General features: G+C 32.3%; 1 long non-coding RNA gene across 1 annotated transcript; it reads right to left on the bottom strand.

Moving 5' to 3' along the window:
* Positions 1 to 587: 587 nt before the first annotated feature.
* LOC143080290 (uncharacterized) lies at positions 588 to 2,263 on the bottom strand. The gene is made up of 2 exons (XR_012979693.1): positions 2,128 to 2,263; positions 588 to 1,590 (listed from the first exon to the last, which is right to left on the bottom strand). It is a non-coding gene; the product is annotated as an uncharacterized LOC143080290 (long non-coding RNA).
* Positions 2,264 to 13,727: the final 11,464 nt, after the last annotated feature.

Genomic DNA, 13,727 nt, shown 5'->3' with positions numbered 1-13,727 from the left:
AGGCCTTTTTTAGTTTTTGGTATGGGCTTTGATAATTGTTGAAGGCCATACGGTGACCTGTAGTTGTGTATTTCTATTTCATTATTTTGATCTCTGGTGGAGAGCTGTTTTGTCACCAATCATAATACATCTTCTGATTTAAAAAAAAACACACTCATTCAAACAGTTAATGTGAACTATTTTTTTTTTGTTATGCATATTGAATTTCAATTCGTGCTTTCCGTAATATTTCTCTTAAAGCTATTAAATCTTAATCTCTTGTCAGTGATATAGTACAATGTTAAAACTAAGAATTATAACATGGACAGCGGTGTAACAGTACAACATAAGAACGAACTATAACAATAAGTGGAAAAAGGCTTAACTCATCAGATGAATACAAATGCTACACGAAGTGGACCTTGTCAGTTACTTGTATATCCCAACAACATAAAGACACTACTGAGAGTACAACAGATAGAATAAAATCATATATATTATATTTAAGACAATGTCAAGTTGTTTTTTTCATGCTTTAAAATGTAATATATTTGGTTGCTAGAGTTCACTTGATTGCCCATTCGTATTATTCAATAAACACCTGCGTATTAAGTATTTTTACATATTTTTATTTAAAGAGAAGCTCCTTATATTTATATTTGCATACATTTTTGATAGAGTTATTTATATTAATTAAAGACTATCTGAACTCTCAGTAAGAGAAGGTATAAATAATTGCATAGCAATCATATGAATAAAGACATTCGAAAACATTGTAAAAAACATTCAAAACTGATATACATCAAAGTCCTCGGAAGCAAAAATTATAAACATGTCCTTGGAAGGATGGAATACTATTGTGTCCGGCTTATTCACTTTCTCAAATTTCTCAAGAAGAACTCTGTGTTTTCGACGATTTTTCGAAATTTGAAAAAGCTTTTTTGAATCGTAGCTTGTTGCATATACATTGTCGTTGCGATCTAGAGCAATAGAGGATATGCTGGTCAAAGCGGGATTTGCGAAATTAAACACTTCGTTTCCATCGGAGAGTTTCCGGCCACTAACTTCACCATGGTCAGTTATAAGGTAAAACCTCTTCAGTTTGGTTGACACCACCAACTCTGATTTACAATTAGATTTCTTAAATGATTGCACTTCTTTTCCTTCTAGGTCCAGGATCTTTACGGCTTCACTGCAACACGTGACAAGCTGATCATTGTAGGTTTGGATTGAAACAGTTCCATTAGCGACATCATATGTTTCAAGAATGTTGAAGTCATCACCATCAATTTCACATTTCAAAAGTTTGTTTTTGAACATCAGGACATATATCTTTTGATTTGATCCTATTGTGATGTCATATGGCGCATCAGGGAGTTTGAATTCTTGGATGTAAAAGAAGTCATCTTCAAAAAGAAGCAGACGACAATTTGCCTTATCAGAAACAAGAAGTTTCCCGTCAGGTAGGAATACTGCGCCATAAAATCTCGTTCTTTCTTTTTTGACAGATGTAAGGTGCTTTACAGTAGCCTCCATCAAATCGACGTCGCTTGAAGCCATATTGCCAAGTTGGAATGGGGTGGTATGTGATTGGCGTATGGTATGGTTAATCTACAAATTTCAAAGATAAAAAATAACCATTAATTTTATTCATATGTAATTGTTGCTTCTCTGATAATTAAGTTCACATTGTAACGGGAAAATGTTTTAAAAGATTGATCGTCAATTTTACAATAATTGTATACAATTCATGTTTTTGAAATATTAATTTTATTGCCAAAGTAAAAGATAAACATGCACTTCATGAAGTACCTGTTAAAGGGAAATTTTCTTTTAATTCGAGCGACAATTTTGTTTGTATCTGACACCACATGTATGTAATGCAAAAATAGCAATACAGCTTATATAATATACAATTTTTATTTATTTTTTTTTTATTTATAAAAATTACTTGTATTTTAAATAATTTAATGATCCGATCAATCAGTCACATGAACATTTAAACGATAATAACGATTTTACAAAAAAGAAAAAAGAAACGTGGAAAAATTAAATCATTTAAAAAAACAACTAATAAAATTCAAATTAAAGAAAAGAAGCTTCATACTGTCTCATTATAAAGCAGAACAATAAAAAAAAACATCTTACCAGAATATCTCTACTACATATGTGGCATAACAGATACTTAATCTTGATTTATATACATTGTGCGTTTCTTACATTAACCAATCATGAGTGTTAGACTTTCCTATATTCCGGTTGTTTACTAACATGTCTAGTTAGTTTAAAACATGCATAGTTAATGTTTGTTTGTAAATATTTTTAGCAATCGGAAGGGTATCTACCAAAAATGACGTGGTGTATACGTACATGCACAAATGGGATTGCAAGAAAAACTGCGACTTATTTTTCTTCAGTAACACAAGTTTAGGAATGAATCAAATATAATAAAATTAATTAAAATGACTTAATATTCAATTTGTTACTACCACGCCTAATTATAATTCAAATTGATGGTATCTAAATAGCAAATCATTATTGAAATTGGAAGTAATATTTCTTAAGATTTACAGAAAATCTGTTCATCATGAAAGAATAATATTTGCAGATTTTGAGTTTATTTCAACATTAATTTATATCAGTGACAATAAAAAAAAATATTTGAAAATTGACAACCCTAAACTAACATATTGATTGCAATGTCAAATGCTATCTTCTTTTCAAGTTCAAGATGGTCGTTTTCTAGGTGATTGTCAGCTTATTGTGCCCCATAAAACTGCATGCTCTTTATAGTTTTTGGCCAGAAAAGTTTTTAGACTACTATTTTTACAATAATCAGTATAAAATTAAACTCACAAAAGACTCATCCATGGCGCTATATTGAAACAGTTATGCACCTCTTAAGGATGTACTTAGGTGAGGTTTTGGAATTCCTGTCAAATGTTCGGAATCCTTGGCGTTTTTCCTTAAACTACAATGTAAAATATTTTGCCCCATAACACCCATATATTTTTTCATATAAGACTTAATAGCTCATGAAAGGTCATTTGCCAAAATTTTAGAAGATTCTTGATTTTCTTTATATTGTTTTGAAATGGAATATCATACTTTGTTATAAATTTATACACACCTCTTTGAAGATTTTAAAAGAATTACCATATTAAAACAGCACCTTTCTATTCTGGTTTTTGTTGTTGTCATTGTTGTTTTCTTTAATTTGTTGCTTTTGTTTAATTGTTCCCTTTTGTTTCAATTTTTGTTGTGGACGAAAAAAGTCAGGACGACAATTTAGGTAAAAAAAAGTCAGGATAAACTAAAAAAAAAAGGCAGGACCGAACAGAGTGAAAAATAAAAAGGCAGGACAGAGATTACAGCTAAAAAAAAATGCAGGACATATTTTTCATCCTAGCCCCCCATAAAAATCAAATGGTAGCTCCCTTAGAACATCAACATTTCTTTGTAATATGTATAACACTGAAAAATCTTTGCCAACAATATAGAAATGAAACTCTCTGATTAACTACGACAGTTTCTAAAAGTGAAAAGCTAGTAGTACTATAACTGGTCAAACAAATAATTCGAACTGCTGAAGAGAACCAAAAGCATTTCAACCACTCCTGATTTGGTAGGTGTTTGTATCAGCTAAGATATACAGGAGCATAGTACCGTGCTTAACGCGACAAGCTGCTAAAACAATCAACTTCTTTATAGGCTGACTAAGTTCAAATTAAAGATCAGGTTCATGCCATAGCAATGAAATAATTTTGTTTGACAAGCTTCAAGTTTTCTTTTTTTCTCTTTGCATTAGTATGACGTTTTCAAGGGAAGCTTATACAGTCATATATGTTGGCTTTATACGGAAATGAAATATAACTTTGCGTGCTTCGGCCAATTAAAATTACGAAATTGTGTGAAATATCGTTGCAATTTAGATATTTCGTCTTAAAATAATACGTTCCGACCATAAACGTTAACAGTCAAATGGACATTTTAACGAAACTGTGTTGCTTTACAAACTTTATGAACTATACTACATGTACAAATGAAAGGGGCTTTGTTGCATTTAATTGAAACAAACCAAAATTTTACATTGTTATTTAATCATCAAAAAAGACAAAATAATTTAACTAAAATTTCCTCACGAATAACTGTCATACTAGAGATTGGAACGTGATTTGTAAGATCAACTCTTCAAACCTATTTACCAATCCTGAGTGTTACTATTGGTTGTTTTAAGACATGCCCTTTTATGAAGTATCAATATTAGTAAACAAATAATTAAATCATACACAAAAACAAAAATAAAATTCAATTTTCTTGTTTATCAGAAATGTATGAATACCAAGAGATGTGGTATATTCGTTATGTTAATATAAATAACAAGATTGCAAGGAAACTGCTACACGTCGTTGATTTTCTCGAGTGACATAAGTTTTGGATACATTACTGATAGATTTTCAAAGGAACTTTGATGTATTTGTGTCCCTTTTTATACCTTAATACATCCTGTAAGAAAGATGCGTGGTTCGTCTTCAGGTGAATCCTCCTTCCTCGACTGGTTCGATGCTGTCCACTACAACCTCTAGAAATGCGCCGACTGGGGTGATCAAGTTCCACCCAAAACACTTGGCTATCCATCCCTTAGACTGCCTCTATACTTTACTGCTTCCACTGCTCAGACCTTGCCCTCCACAACCTCATTGATATATTTGCCTCTTTGAACAAGTTACCAATGAGATTACTTCTTTCCCCTCCATCGATACCAAGTGCTCTTAATGCCTTCCACATAGACTCTGCTTCTCACTTCCACACTGAAAATCTAAATTAGTCACGATGACTATTCAGTTAGTCAAATATCAGCCGAAAGGTAGTCAAAAGCATATATGACTACCCACCAAGTCATTATGACTATCTGCATGGTCAATTGACTATGTTAGTGGTCACACCACCACGTGGTGTAGAGTATCGGTTTTCACGCGCACTCTTTCGCGTTCCCTTTGTTCCATAGATTGTGTAGATGTAAACAACCCAGAAGGCACGGAAACTGTTATTTTGTCAAATAAACCAATTGTTTAAAGTAAGTATGTTGTATATGTGTTTTAATTCTAACTTACAAAAATTGAATTTAAGAAAAAGAAGTGTATAAATGAAAGTAATATCGGTACATGTTTACGTAACGACAATAAAAAAGGGGGGATATGTATACGGGATATCAATTTTGATACACATACAACGTATTGTCGATTGAAAAGAGTATTTAGCGATATCTTTTTTTTCACCTGAGCAAAAACTGTTAAAAATAAACACTGCAATCGATATTCACAACAATGAATTAAAAACTCAGGGTGGCTGTCAAGATCCTGGTGCTTACATTACAATGCTGTGATATAGGATGGGTGGCTGTCAAGATCCTGGTGCTTACATTACAATGCTGTGATATAGGATGGGTGGCTGTCAAGATCCCGGTGCTTACATTACAATGGTGTGTTATAAGATGGGTGGCTGTCAAGATCCTGGTGCTTATATTACAATGTTGTGTTATAAGATGGGTGGCTGTCAAGATCCCGGTGCTTATATCACAATGTTGTGGTATAAGATGGGTGGCTGGCAAGATCCCGGTGCTTACATTACAATGTTGTGGTATAAGATGGGTGGCTGGCAAGATCCCGGTGCTTACATGACAATGTTGTGGTATAAGATGGGTGGCTGTCAAGATTCTGGTGCTTACATTAAAATGTTGTGGTATAAGATGGGTGGCTGTCAGATCCTGGTGCTTACATTACAATGTTACAATGTTGTGATATAGGATGGGTGGCTGTCGAGATCCCGGTGCTTACATTAAAAATTATTGGTATAAGATGAGTGATTAAATCACTAGATCAAAGATTTTAAAATTAGTTTTTTTTTTTAAACTTTTAACATGACTGATATACTTGTTTATTGTTATATTTTAGCTTCTAAAATGATACAATTATATTTTTCAGCAAACGAAGAAATTGCTATTTGTATGAACACAGCTGAGAGATTTTTTACCATAGAGAATACCACACTGACACATGCAGAGTTGATACCGACAAAATATCTAAAATAAACACTTCAAATTAACAATGAGTTTATAATAAATTTATTTTCTTTATTTGATTTTTAGACTTTAATATATGTCACTGAGTAATGGTTACACATGGAAACTTAAGATATTGGAAGGTTTTGAACATTGAGCACTTTGTGGTCCTATACTATTGTCATTGTTAGTATTGCTGCTGTGGTATTTTTAATGATATTATATTCCAGATGTATTTGTCAATCCTATGGAATAGAAACAACAAAAAGTATAATAACAGAAGAAATGAACCATAACAGAACGAAACGGAATGAAACGCACACAAATTAAATGGTAGAACAAAAAACACAACACAAATTAAAATAACAGTCTAACAGTCGTGACTATTCACAGTAATCATGTTGACTAACCAACATGGTCACTTCCGACTATTTCAATCAGTCATATGGACTGCATTCAATTGTCAAACTGACAAATGTGCATAGTCAATTGAACAATCCAATTCGTCATAACGAGTATGACATATAGTCATTTTGACTTCCTAACATAGTCATAATGACCACCCTACTCAGTCAAATGTGACTAACCATCTAGTCAAACGACTAAGAGCATAGTCAAAATGATTAAAGTGCATTGTCATCTAGAGGACAGTCAAAATGACTAATTAAATTGGTCAAATTGACTAATTTAGATTTTCAGTGCACTGGAAATAACCAAACCCTCCATGCATTGTCTCTACATTCTGCAAGTAAATCTTGATACTGTAATTATTTTTTTTGTTAGCACCTTCTATTTGTTCTTCCAATGGCACTGTTAGTTCGAGCAGGATTGCCTGTATTCCCTTGTAGCTTGAAAAAACTTTTAAATAATTTTTATTGTTCATCATTATTTAATTTTTGATATTGGTTTGTACTATTATAACTCATAAAACTTTTCAATAATTTTTAATTTTCATCATTATATCATTACATTAAAATAATTTTAAAAAAAATGTTGTCATTGAAAGAACCTGGGTAAAATTGTAGTGGCGAGCTATAATATGGCAGCACAATATTCCGACATATTGCCTGCAAAGTACAGAATGTACTCATACACGTAACTGATTACAGTAGGTACAACATGCTATGAAAACAAAGAACACTTTTCCTGGCGGAGACAAAAACCCACAACCCTCTGTTGAAGTTAAATGGTTGCTACCTTATTTCTAAACATTTTCTTTAACACACGAATCGAATAATTATTTTTTTTGAAGGAGCAAATTTCAACAAGTTTACATTCTTTTCGAATTGGAAAAATTAGAAATGCCAATATATATCTTTATTTTTTCGCCATTTACAAAGTAAATATTGCATAAAAATGTATTGACTTGTGTTCAATCAACAGTTTACACAAACCGCAACAGAGAAAATCGTAGACTGAACAAAATGAACCCCACCGAAAACTGGGTGATGATCTGAATCCCTCCGGAAGTGTGAGCATATCTTGCTTCACATGAGGCATCCGTCTTGATTTGCTCGTACATTGTACGAAATGTACTTTAAAAGGTCACTTCACATACCAAGCAAAAAATATAATTACAACATGGAAAAATGCCGACGGAATCATTTACTATCATTTGAGGCAAAATGAGAGGTACTACTCAAAATGCTTAGTATAGTTTGTTCACCAATAACTATCTCACCAGTCTTGCAAGAATCAATCGATTATTAAGAAAGCAGTAAACCACAAAAAAGCTGCAACGGTGTAGAGCAATGAAAAAATTATAACTAAAAATCGCGCGTCTTGTATTCACTAGTCACTATGTATAGACTAATGATGGATTGAATATGAAGTCATTTGAAGAGGGGACCAAAATTGCCCCTTATCATACCTTGCCATTACACATTTTATTTTATAGTGTTATTAGGAGGAGGATGGAAAGTTGAAAGAAATACGGTACTTATTTAAACCAGTTTAGTTTAAACATATTTATTTACATTGGATTGGGAAAACAAGTTTTGCAACTTATATTAATCTCTTTCCATTTTGCGGGTGCGAGCTCTGCCTTGGAGTGGAATTGGCCTGCTCTTTTTCGAAATCTACAAGGATGTCTTTTACGTGCAAGAGATATGGCTCTCTCTTAACACGGGTCAGCCATTTATTGTCCCCTTCCGACGGACTATCATTTAAACCAGACACATGCTCGTGTATTTATCTCAGAGAATGCACTTCTTGGTGAAATATTCTGCTTTAAAAGATGAAGGTGTGAATTTTCTTCGAGGATTTAAGGAGTATCAGATCTTTAAAATTATTTTTCAAATGTAATTACATCGAAAACATAGGCAAATTTGGCTCACAAGAATTTCACATGAATCTCACGTGATGATTTTCATGTGAATTGATTGCTTGTTTTTTGCGTTCAATGCCACTTTCAACACACTTTTGCTATTTTGTGGATGTCAGTTTTTATTGGCGGAGTATGCCGGAGTGCCCGGAGAGAACAACGGACCATCGGGAGGAAAACTGACAATCTTAGTCAATTAAGATTGATGTCGAGTGCAACCTACCCCTTGCTGTGTTGACTGGATAGTGATACAGTAGTTCGACTACTAAGGCCACGCGGCCACCGATGCCCAACGTGATTTGTTCTTTCCAATAATATATAAATAACACATAGCTGAGAGGGTGATAGAGTAGATTGTTACCCCGAGAAAACATTGTCAACTGAGGCGAAGCCAAGGTTGACAATGTCTTTAAGAGGGGTAACAATCTGCTCTATCACCATCTCAGATATGTGTTATCTAATTTATTATACTGAATGTTCTGTTATTACTGTCGATTAAAAGTAAAATTCAAAGTAATAAACTATGAGATCTTGTACATAACCATCCGTATTTAATAAAGCGCACACTTGATCAAACGTCTCCGTGAAGGGTAATAGAGTATTTGCCATAGGATAGACGCACACTTGATTAAGCGTCTCTGTGAAGGGTGATAGAGTATTTGTCATAGGATAGAGTCGTATTTAATAAAGCGCACACTTGATCAAGCGTCTCCATGAAGGGTAATAGAGTAAATTGACACCCTCGTATTAGCCAATCAAAATCTGGCATTTTGACATGAAGTATAATAAATTGGTTTATTTTACTATATAGTTAGAAATCGAATGGTTACGTTTTTTCTTTGTCATTTGAATAACAAAACAAACTTTTCAAAATTCCACAAATTTTAAAGTTAAATAAAATGAAAAAGTATAAGACGTTTACATTTCGAAATTTCATAGCAAATTAGTTCTTTACTATTTAAAATTAAAAAGCAAACATGGCTCTATAGTTATACAAATATCTCGTGGTTCTACTATGTACCACTTTAAATCAATACTTTTATATCAGCATTGGATAAAATAATTCAATAGTCTTTCTATTCAAGGCGAAGAATATATGTATTCTATTTTAGTCAGGGAATAGTAGTTCTTATATATGAACTTTGAGTACTCTCAGAATTGTACCTTTTGGTGATTTTTGTGTCATTTTGTCGGGTATAGTATTGCATAGTATTGAATGACGAAATAAGCCTTTTCTAACAGATTTTATAGTTTGCTCATGTTTTGCTGTAACACGAGGGTTTAAGTTTGTTGCAGGGTTTATTGCCCACTGAAATTTTCAACCCTACCACATTCTTTATTTAATTTGCTTCTTCAACGCCAGAAGCCTGTAATTCAATGGTCAATCATGGTTGATGTCTGTCATATTTTTGTTGTTAACTATTTTTCATCACAAAGGCTATATTTCGTTTATATTCTCATCTTTTCGTCTCTTGTGGACGTTTATTTGCAATCAAAATACAACTGTTTGTTATGTTTGTTAAAAAGAATATGTTGCACACCAAACAGCAAGCTATAAAGGACCCCAAAAAGTACTAGACTAAGTGTTAAACCATCGAAACGGGGAAACCAACGGTCTAATCTATGTAAAAACATGAGTAAAGGAGAAACACTTATGAACTCCATTAAGGTGACTTAAGGCAGGTGCAAAAAAACAAAATGACTATAATAAGTTTGTATGACCGTTTAATTATAAGCATCTTAAACTTAATAAATGTGATGCGTCTGACTGTGCGCTGTTCTGGATTCAGACATGTGCTTTCATCAAAGAGGCGCAAAACCGAATATTTTAAAGGAAGTGTCAGGACTAAAACAACAAAAAGGGGTTAGACTGGTTGATAGACATAATGGTCAAATTACAAAAGTATTCGAAATTGCTATAATTTTATTTCTCGAAGCATAATCAGTTTAAACAAACAAACAAAAATAAAACAAAACAATAATTGAACAGAGTATACAGTTGTCCTTTGATTGAATGCTTTTTTTTCTACATAGAAATATAAAATGACAAGTTATCCAAATAACATTATATCTATTAATAATTTTATTTTGGATGTAACGCGTCTTCTGATTGGCTGACGTTATTTTGTTATGAGCCGATAGACATAATTTAGTCATGTGACCGTGACGTCATCAACGTTTTTTCATGGTTTTCTACGGTTTAAAATGGAATTTAGAATTAAATTATAAGAAATGACTGTAATATTTTTTCTGTCTATTCGAAATAACATAAAAAATGTGGTGCACACTGTTAAATAACCCGCTACGTTATTCAGTGTGCACCAAATTTTTTCTGTTATTTCTTCATAGACAGAAAAAATATTACAGTCATTCCTTAAATAAACATTTCTAAAATACATATTGTATTTGAAAAAATTCAATGTCTAAAAATGTGTTGAATTGGTATGCTAAGAGTAACATGAGAGATATTAAAATTGATAGACATCAAAGTCATCAGATTGGCCAAAAATTACAAACAAGTTCTTTGATTGATGAAACAATATACTTGCTGGCTTCGTGACTTTGTTAAATTTTTCAACAAGAACTCTGTGCTTTCGACGATTCTTTGAAATTTGAACAAGATTTTTAGAACTAAATCCGGTAGCATATACGTTATCTTGGCAATCAAGAGCTATGCCAGACACGCTGCTTAAAGAGTCATCTTTAAAATTGAATACTTCGTTACCATCGGACAACTTTCTTCCAATAACTTCACTATTATCTGTTTTGTGGTAAAATCGTTTTTGTTTGGTCGACACCGCCATTGGGGTTTCGAAACCAGATCTTTTAAATGAATGAACTTCTTTTCCATCGGAGTCTAAAATTTTGAATGCTCCACTGCAGCAGGCGACCAGCTGATCATTGAAGGCGTCGAGGTAGTAGGTTCCTGCAGGAGCATCGTATGTTTGAAGGATGTTTAAGTCATCGCCATCAATTTCACACTTTAATAGTTTATTTTTGAACATAGTGACATATATCTTCTGATCCGAACCTATTGTAATATCATATGGCTTGTCCGGAAGTTTGAATTCTTGTTGGTAAAAGAAATCGTCTGCAAATAATAGCAGACGACAGTTATCCTTATCTGATACAAGAAGTTCTCCATCGGGCAGAAATACTGCTCCACCAAACTTCGCTCTTTCTTTCTTGACGGATATAACATGATTTACAGGAGCTTCCATGAAATCGACGTCGCTTGATGCCATATTGGACTATAATTGTCGAACTACAATTAAAAAAAAACATGAAATGTTAAGCTATAATTTTATCTTAATGAATTCTTAATGACTGGGCACTTCCTATGCAGTAACAATATTTAAAAAATTGACAAATTAGCTAATATTATTAAGAATTGAATGCTTTTTTTTATCTTTTTTTGCGGAGGACGCACATTTTGTATGAAGCATAAAACTCGAAGCGCTTTATGCTAAAAGATATGTGCACGATCAACGCTTTTGCAACCACATAAAAATACGTAAAGACGAATTCAATTCTTTTAATGACATTTATATGCGGCAACGTGAAAAAACGACATATATACATGTATGTATATATACATATTATGATTGCCGTTTATTTTTCTATACATTGTTTTGACGTTGTCTGCTGTATTTTTGTATTTTTTTTTAATTTTATTTGGGAAAAAAGTATAAAAGGTATTGCAATAAAACTTGGTCATTTCTTTTAAAAAATAAGGTCATAATATTGTTATAAACATGAAAATTTTTACCAAAGTGCATAAAGAGCGATCTGTGATTTTTGTTGTACGGATTGCAACCATTTACTTTAATCTCTTTACTGCTTTAAGAAAAAAAATATCATATCGCAATCGCTGGTTTAGATTTTAAAACCACTTGCTGTCATTACTAATTAATTTAAGTCTTCACTTGCAATCGAAGGTGATTTTTATTGGATGTCGAAAAAATAGAAATTCACTAAAAAACGGAAACATTTATTTATTTTCAAGATACATATTTGAAAAAGAAGTATTTAATTCTTCACAGACAAATATTATTTTCAATTCTCAATAATTAATTTAAAAAACATATTAAATTCTATTAAATTTTAAACGATCTGTCGAAAAAAGAGTACTTACTTGTTGTTTAACAATATCTACCAGAAATGTTTACTTTGAGTATACTACAGTGGTCTTCTTTTATACAAATTACGACTTCCTCATTCTAACCGATCCCGAGGTTTCTCCTCAAAACTAGTATACTCCCTGTGATATCTTTCCGGCTATTGAAAGGCGTTTCTCTCTCTGAAGTATTCATTTAAATAAACAAATAAATATACGTAATGTGGTTACAAAATTAATACAACTACTAAAATTTAGAGTACAGGGTAAGCTGTTATCAGTAAACGAAAAGATTATTAAGGAAATAATGTTATCATTGAAGATCCAAAATCTTCCGGTTTTTGTTTTTAAATTTCACCAACGGGAAGCCCCTTGAGGAAATGACCAAGGAAAGGTTAATAAATTACCATTGCTTTCTCAAGTGTTAAGAAATGTTATTAAGTTCACTGCTGGTTTCATTAGTTTATAAGAATAAAAACTGCAAGTTGGATTTGATAAATAATTAATATTAGTGTACATGTTTTAGAATTAAAATTATTTTAAAGAGTCTTGATTATTTGCTTGTTCCCCAAACATATGGCCAGGAAAATGATGGCCATTGTTATATCATAGTTCGTTTCTGTTTGTGTTACATTTTAATGTTGTGTCGTAGTTACGTCAGTTTTAGTTTGTAACCCGGATTTTTTTTTCTCAATCGATTTATATATTTCGAACGGCGGTATTCTACTGTTGCCTTTATTTGTATGTCATATATCGTTGGAAAAAAGTTAGATCTGATGCAAATACTAAACTTATGCAACCTAGTGTTTAATGGATCGGGTAAATGGATTATTTTACGAATTTGTTCTTTTTTCTTTTTTTTTGTATTATCTTTAAAAATCGAAAATAGAGGCGAAGGATACAAAGTGGACATTCAAACTAATAGGTTGAAAATAAGCTGACAACACAATGCCTTAATAAAAAGAAAACAACATGATACAAAACACAGCATAGAAAACTAAAGATTGAGCAAAGTTAGATTTACCAAAGTCTAAACACAATACAACACAAGAACACACATGATCCGGTATTAATGATTATAAGAATTAAGATGTTTGCTTTATCCTACATATTGGTCTTTTGCTGTTCACCCTAAAACCAAAAAGTCTTAAATTACAATGAAGCTATATATATTGTCGAAAAATATAGCAAAATATAATTGCGTTTAGAGAAAGAAAGAGTCAGAGAAACGCTCAGAATGCACGAGT

The sequence above is a fragment of the Mytilus galloprovincialis genome, chromosome 1 (assembly GCF_965363235.1).
Source record: "Mytilus galloprovincialis chromosome 1, xbMytGall1.hap1.1, whole genome shotgun sequence".
Taxonomy (NCBI): Eukaryota; Metazoa; Mollusca; class Bivalvia; order Mytilida; family Mytilidae; genus Mytilus; species Mytilus galloprovincialis.
Note: the sequence above shows the minus strand (reverse complement) of the source record. Positions and strands in the feature narration are given on the sequence as shown.